The 8,273-nt window shown below is 34.1% G+C and overlaps 1 pseudogene; it reads right to left on the minus strand.

Moving 5' to 3' along the window:
- Nucleotides 1-1,446, minus strand: part of LOC17889167 — a 4,951-nt pseudogene extending 3,505 nt beyond the window's left edge.
- Nucleotides 1,447-8,273: the final 6,827 nt, after the last annotated feature.

The following is an 8,273-nucleotide window of genomic DNA, read 5'->3' on the forward strand; positions in this document are numbered from 1 at the left end:
ATTCCCAGCTTCTGAAGCAGCTTGCAGAGAGGAATAATTATCACATCTGATGTTAGACAGATTGTACTTAATGTATGATAACGGGTTTGATTCGAGAGTAGTGTATGCATCAACCAAAAACTGTTGGAATAAATGTTTAGACTGTAGGAGAGTGTGAGCCTCATCTTCTCGTTCTTGAAGTCTAAAAGCGAACCACTGCCTCATACTTATGAATTTGTTCTCTTTATCTTGTTTGCCAGCCTGGTAACCTTTTTCTATACCCACACGGAACCCATCTTCACCGTTTGGGAATAAGAGAGGATACTGTAATGCCAAATATGATACATGTACTTCACTGATCCTTTGTAGCTTTCCAGTAGATTTTTCTTCAACAACTATATCACGGCCAGGCATCTCAGGTCTAAAATCACCGGGGATCAATGCTGCAACTTCTGCCGCGGTTGGCATGCAATATGTTCTCCCATCTATCCCTACACGATCACTCAATATTCTCATAGGAAATGTCTCATTATCAGTAGATTTGAACTTATCTTTTGCTTGCCTAAATTACTCAACGTACGGTTTACTTCGTCTAGGATTTGTATGAGTTTTGCAATAAGCTCCTTTCTTGTACTTTTCTTTCCTTAAGATTTCCCAACATTTTTCCCTTTGCTGTAAACCATGTTGGAAGAAAACACATGTTATGAACATTAACTTTTTTAGCAAATTAACAATGCTAATTACGGAAAACGCTACCAGATTAAGATTTCACTTCATCATTGAAGCTCTATAATCCACCTCGTTCTCGGTATCGACGATTTATAGCTGGCTAAATTTTGCATAATCACCATCGTTTGGCTTCATACTACCAATCTTATGGCAATTCTGTCCATGCAGCATTAATTGTTTTGGTCCTTTACCTTTCTCAACTGTCCGGTCCACTTGCGGGAAAACGGGGAAAATCAACCCAAACTATTTCCCGAAGGTATTTTCATACCCAAACTCGCGTCATCTGAATTTTACAACGCAAACCAGCTTTCAATTCAAATAACCAACCTGAACTATATCAAATTTTGTCGATTTCAACCTCGACGTTAACAGTATACCTGCCCATCTTGAAGATTTGGACAATTAAGCTTAAGTTTAAGCTTAATTTCTCTTGGTTTTTACAGAAGCTTAAGCTTGATTGTCCAAATTTTCAAGATGGACAGGAATATTGTTAACGTCGAGGTTGAAATCGACAAAATTTGATATAATTCAGGTGGGTTATTTGAATTGAAAGCTGGTTTGGGTTGTAAAATTCAGAGTACGCGAGTTTGGGTATTAAAATACCTTCGGCAAATAGTTTGGGTTGATTATCCCCGTTTTCCCGTCCACTTGCTCACCAAGTGAAGTAAATGCAAAGAGCATGTTGTAAACTCTAATATTTTCACGGAAATGCCTGCTAAGTGCATCATCTTTACTCATTAACTCCCTTATTAGATCTGGTGGTTGTTGGAGATACGGCAATTTTACAGCCCCTTTTGTAAACAGCACATAGAGAATTTAGGCTTTCTTGTGTTCCTAGGCTTGTTAATATGTTCTTCATACCACATCAAAGCTCCACAGTAAGTACACTTGTATGTGGGATCACCATGATCCAAATACTCTTCAGACTTAAACCGAGCTTCTGTGCAATAACAATAATATAGATTCAGTTAAGAAAAAGTAAAATTTTAATTTAATTATAACCAGTTACGGGGTTTTATTACCTTTGTTGTTCACTCTCGCTTTACCTCTCCCTCTTCGTCTCTCTGAAGTAATATTTGACTTACTTTTTAAAAAAAAATTCACTCTCGTACGACCATTTTTTCCGTGCATTCAATGTTAGTTTCTCGGTTCATCAAGTAGACACTGAAACATATCTTCATTGACACTGAAATATAAGGCAATTAGTTGTTTCTGGAAAAAACAGCTTACAAAATTATTGAAATTTCTATTTCTACATTCGAATAATTTGCATTTATTAGTTTATCATTACATAATCCGTTTGTGCCATTAACGCAATTAATAGTCACACACACACACGTAAATAATTGTGTATTTGTCTCCGTGCGTCAATGGGCCTTACAGACCAATAATTCAAAGGCCAGGTGTATATAACAAACACTTAAATGAGTCAGCCCATACAAAAATCAAATATTGTTAAATGGCCAGTCCTTAAGTAAACAATAATATATGAACTCACGATGGTTGTCAGTACAAATAGAACGCTAGGTTTGTGTTAAACAAATAATCATGTTGATGGATGTGGGTTACGTTATAGATGGTCGGAGCATTTTGGATTTTACCCAGAAATGACGAAAATTACCCTCCTCAATTGATAAAATTATTTTCCCTTAAGACTAATCAAGGGTAATTTAACGAATTGAAAACATTTTCTGAACCATGATTATATATGTACTTCTCTTTTAATTGTAGTAAGATTTGTGTCATTTATATATAAGTGATCAAAATTACTATCATGTAGTTTTGTGATGCAACTTAAGTGATTTAAATTACTATCATGTGTTTAAACTTCTGGCTATTGATCACTAATTTTCACGTCTATGTTAACAGGGCACTAAAATACATGCTTCAGTGAAAAAGGAATTGATGAATCGATTCCAAAACAAGGTAAAAATATTAAATATACTCGGCTGCTTATAGTTATATGCATTTCGACTATATATGTCTTATATGTTTGTTTCATTTTCTGTTTAGGTGAAAATTTACACAACAACAAATAGAGGAGGTGGACTTTATTTTGACAATAACAGAAGACCTGCTTCGTATTTAATAGTTACAAAAACTGAACGTTATTGAAAATACAGCTTGCAACTCTTTTTATGTTTGAATCAGATTCAGGTTATCCAAGCAACTATTCAATCATAAGATAAAGGGAAGAACATTGTATATTAGATTAGATTAGATTAATCTAGGAACTAACAATTAATGTAGTTCCAAGAAAGAGTGCATGGAAAGAGTAAGATGAATTGCCCACTCCATCCCACATTATTAAAAATCTGCAAATAGTGAATACATTCAGGATCAACGAATGTATCGATTTATAGATTGCAAAAAGAATAAACACCAACAAGTTCAACAACAATATGTTAAAACTAGTATTGAGTGTTGAAGATAGAGTTGATTTAATACCAACAAATTCGTAATGAAGAAGGTCCATCTTCTTACAATTACAAAGAAGATACTAATGTTAGATTCAATAAACTAAATACTAACAATGAAGTTCACTTAATAACCAGGCCAAATTTGGGAGAACTTAGCAGTTATATCAATAATTATGCTGGTATTTAAGAAAACTCTAACTTCTTCACAACATAAAACCAAATGAGATTAAATCTGGTTTTGAGCGGTTTCCATTTTACTCAGGATATACTTTGAATAGGTACTTCATTAACGAATGAAGCTACATGGAAATAAATAAATCCAAGAGTAATTAACCTGAAAAACCAAACAAACTTCATTTCCTACATGGGTGGCCATCATTTGACAGCCCTTAGAGGTTTGCAAATCTGGAAAATGATTCTGAAACCTTGGATTTACATGTCCGAATTGGATCTCACTTGTAACGATAAGAGTAGATTCTTATGAGAATTATAGAGATAAAGTTGGGAAAAGCTAAAAATCTGAGTGTTTCATAAATTTCAAGGAGATATGATCTGGTCCTAAAGTTGAACACCATTTCTTACCGTAAATATCACCAACGATTGAAGTACATAACTATAGAAATTTATTGTTATTGTATTATTGAATAAAATGATACAACTTATATATAAGCACATATCATAATCAAATGACATAATTAAAGGGATTACATAGAATAATATAATTAATATATATTAGAGTAATATATGAGATTTGAGTAATCGTAGGTGTTATGATGATACTCTTTCCTTAATAGCTCCCTTAATCTCAAGGCGGTGATGAAGTGTACGTAGACAGCGGAAGCAACGTCTTGAGATTGACATCGTTGAGGAATATATGGGAATGAAGAAGCATAGAATTTTTTTTTTTATGTGTTTGGATGAATTTACCGTAAGCGGAACACACTTTGTGTGGAGGTTGGAACGATATTAATCGTTTGAAAGCATATAGCTTAGGATAAATTGAAAGAAGTATTTAGCTTAGAACGAAAAAAAAATTGTGAGTAAGTTTTTTTTTTGTTTAAAAAAATCAAAAGAATCAACTTTGCCTTAGATTCAAAGGCTTAAGATAAGCCTGAATGAATGACGCACTTTTGATATTAGAAAAAAAAAAAGAAGCGCCGTCAAAAAAAAAAAAAAAGCATTTGGCTTAAAGCACATGGCTTAAAAAACTTCATTTTTAAAAACAGTAAATAATAACAGAAAGTTTAAAAAAAATAAAAAAAAAATAAAGAAGCATTTGTAGCTTAAAACATGCTCTGATACCATATAAAAATGTATTGTTATTGTATTACTGAATGGAATGTACAACTTATATATAAGCACATACCATAATCAAATGACATAATTAAAAGGATTACATAGAATAATATAATTAATATATATATTAGAGGAATATATGGGATTGGAGTAATCATAGGTGGTATGATGATACTCTTTCTTTAATAATAATTTTGGATCTCTGATCGGATCATAGACAGCTTCAGCGCGGGTTGTTGCGTCAACGAAGGCTTTTCGGGCTGCCAAGCATGTCCAAATCAAAATCGAATCCATAACTTGGCTCTAAAAACCTTAAGATGTACAAAACCAAAATTTATTCTAGAGGATCAAACAGAGAAATACTTCATGGATCAGAGATTATACTTGAATGAAGATTATGGGAGAAAATTACAGCTTGATTCGTCATCACGAACCAACCGACCGTGATAGATTTTGGTTAATCGGTAGAGAGCCATTGAGAGGCAGAAAATTGCTCTCCCCTCTCTCCCCACATTTGCTCATCTCCCTCCCCCACACCCTTTAATTTTTTCTGTCCTTACTTGCGGCAAGCTGAGTTCTTGGTTCAGCGGTTAGGGTTAGCCATGTTTCTATGGTGGTCTTGTGGAGTGGTAGATCCCCTCTCGATACTCTTTGTATCTGAAACCGATGTTAGGAGCTGCCTTGCCGTTTCGCGATTACTGAAGACTCAATGGGTGGTTTAAGGTGGCTCGGCTCGCAATGTTAGTTTCAGATCTGCAGAGAGTGGCGGAAGTCAAAAGCGGATAGGAAGGTATTCACCTTTGTTGGATCGATTAACGACTAGATCTTTCAGATCTGTGTTGGCTAACTCGGAGTTGTTTGGCAGTTATGGTGATGTTGAACAGAGAATCTAATTGCTTCCGAGTTTAGTTTTTGATCCGCCCGGGTTGAAACAAGTGCTAGCTAGGATAAGAGGTTGGTTAGTTTGCGCATGAAGTGATGGTTTGAGTCGATGCCTCTTGTTGCTAGGTATGGGACATGATGTGGTGGGCACGGTTATATTCGATTTGGTCCAGTCCGGAAAGCGTGTTGCAGGTAAGATTCTACAGTGGTAATAGGGTTTTGGTCCGAAATCGTTAGCTTCGATCAAATAACTGGAGCCGCCGAAGTCGATGTGTTCCACTGTCAAACCAGGCTCCGACCTTATCTCCGGAAATGTTTCTAATCTGCTTTCCTTTGTAAACCGTTTGATTCGTTTTGTTTTAAGCACATTCTATAAATTCGTTTTAGGGGGAAAAACATGAACATAAAGAGACGAAAAAATCAAAAAGACACACAATCAAACTGTTGCGAAGAGATGTAATTTTTGTTGATCCAATGATCGATTTTATCAGCTGCTTCAGAGGTAATTGAATTTTGTTTCCAATTTTTTAGATTTAGAGGTTTCAGATACGCGATTTAGTATAATCATCCTGTTTGTTGATGTATCTGGGCTAAGTTATCATTGTCTAATTAATCAATGAAATTTGGTTTCCCGGAGTTTCAATTACTAATATCATATGCACTCGTTTCTCCAGGTTATAACAGTTGCAGATAACAATCAAAGTCAGATAAGTTGTGGAAACTCCTTCTAACCCGAATTTAACACCAACGAATACATTCTTTAACTTGGCTAATTGCTATATTATTGTTCATCGACAACAGATGGATGTTGTTGTTGTACGACAATAATTGATGTTTGTTGCGAGCGGGTTATTCTTCAATGATTATATTTGATTCAAGGTTAGTTAATTCCTCTACCTGGAACTCAATTTTCAGTCCTAGTTATCATGTTATTATATTATTTAATCGGTATAAATTAGTTTGGTCTTAAGAAATATGGTAGATTGAGGCACAATTACTAATTTCAAAGATTTGGATTGTGAAGTGTTAAATGTAATTCCACACATTCCACAAACTGAACATTTGAATCCTTTAATGATATGAAGAGTGGTTCATTCACTGTAGTATTCTGACTGATTGAGAAGCAGTGCACTTTTCAATTTAGACAGAGGAGTCTCATATGTTCTAGTCATAATAGTTGTGAAATATAAAAAAGCTTATACTTTCATAGCTAAACATATTGTAAATTTGGTAAACTTATTGAAAGGAAATCTACAAAACAATATAGGTTTTGGGAAATATAGATTCTAATTAATGCAAAGAAAAATAATCAAACTGCTGAAGAAGTTTTAATCATATAACATTATTATTCTTCGAAAACTATAGCCTGTTATATATACCTTCTAAGATCCATAGCTCACATAATTGGTGAAACGTTATTCTTGTGTATGAATTGGCACCTTAAGGAACATGAATAGTAGTTTAATATTCTTGATGGATTCAAACTTGGTAAATTCATAGAACACCCTTCCTTTATTGAAAGTTTGCACTCTTGACTTGAAGACTCTCTCATTAGGATCCCAAATAAACATCTCTTGAATATCTTCGTAATCTATTGCTCTGATGTAACGGTAGTTCTTGTTAAGATCCAACCAATTAGAGAATAATCGATTTTCGTGTACATTTGAGTATGTGCTCTATAGCCATATCAGAAATGGAGTTACTCTGAACAAATTTAGCTTTTTAGTTTTTATCTTATTGTTTTTGTGGTAATTTCATTGATGTAGTAACATGGATTATTTATAGAGGTGAGGTATGTTTAGGGTTTGGTTTCCTAAATCTATTTACTGTTGAGATACATGATTACTAGTTTGCGATTATTAAGGAAGTCGAATATTTGATACCATAAGAAGTTTCATTTATGATTTACATTGCGATGAAATTACTGGATTTACTACCACATATGTTTAGTTTATCAAGATTCACTTAATATAAATGTTGTTCTTAATTTATTTCACCTTGTGTAGGCCATATTTCACGTTAAGGCAGAGGTAGCTTTTGGGAAGGACATTTCCTTAAGGATACAAAGTCATAATAGGAGATTACACATTTTTCACCTATTCGCAATAACAACAATGATTAAGATATTTCATATACTGGTTGTTCTGATGAATTTAGTGGAGACAATATTATTAAGTAAGCGTGAGTAAAACCTTCTAACTCTAAAAGCCTCCAGAATCATAAAAAATATATAATTGGGTCATTGTCATGATCTGGCTTTTGAGCAATATTATCCCATTTTCTAACAAATTCTTTTGCGGATTTGCCCACCGCGGCACACTCTATGTCTTTTTGGCTTTGAATTACACATAAATTAGTATTGTCAAGGAGGGACATTGTTAAGATAAAGTTATATGCCAGCAAGATTGGGAAAATAAAATTAATGGTGAAGGTCACAACACATTCTCAAAAATGTCAATGGTAAAGATTTTTCTCATAGACTCTAGAAAATGCCAATGAAGAATGGTGAGAAACAAGATAGATGTTGGCTGGTCTATTCAAAAAAAATTAGCGAAAATCTATTGTTTCCGTTGCAAGCTGTTCAGAGATGAAAAGGATACAACTCAATTGACAAGCACGTGATTCAAGGATTGGAACAATGTCAGAGTAAGGCTTGTCCAACATGAAAGCAGTCATGGTCACATTGTGTGCATGAGAAAATGAATGGAATTAGAGTTAAGATTGCAAAAGGATATAACAATTGATAAGTGTGCCCAAGAAGAAATCAAGAAAGAGAAAAATCATTGGAGAGAAGTTCTTCTGAGATTATTTGCACTAGTGAAGACTTTGGCTAAATGAATAATTCTTTCCGTGGAAGCAATGAAAAGTTTGCGAGAATAATAATGAGAATTTTCTTAGCTTTATTGAAATGTTTGAAGATTTTGATCCAGTGATCCTGGAGCACATCAGGCGTATCAAAGAACAAAA

The sequence above is a fragment of the Capsella rubella genome, unplaced genomic scaffold, assembly GCF_000375325.1.
Source record: "Capsella rubella cultivar Monte Gargano unplaced genomic scaffold, Caprub1_0 scaffold_4, whole genome shotgun sequence".
In the NCBI taxonomy this organism is placed as follows: Eukaryota; Viridiplantae; Streptophyta; class Magnoliopsida; order Brassicales; family Brassicaceae; genus Capsella; species Capsella rubella.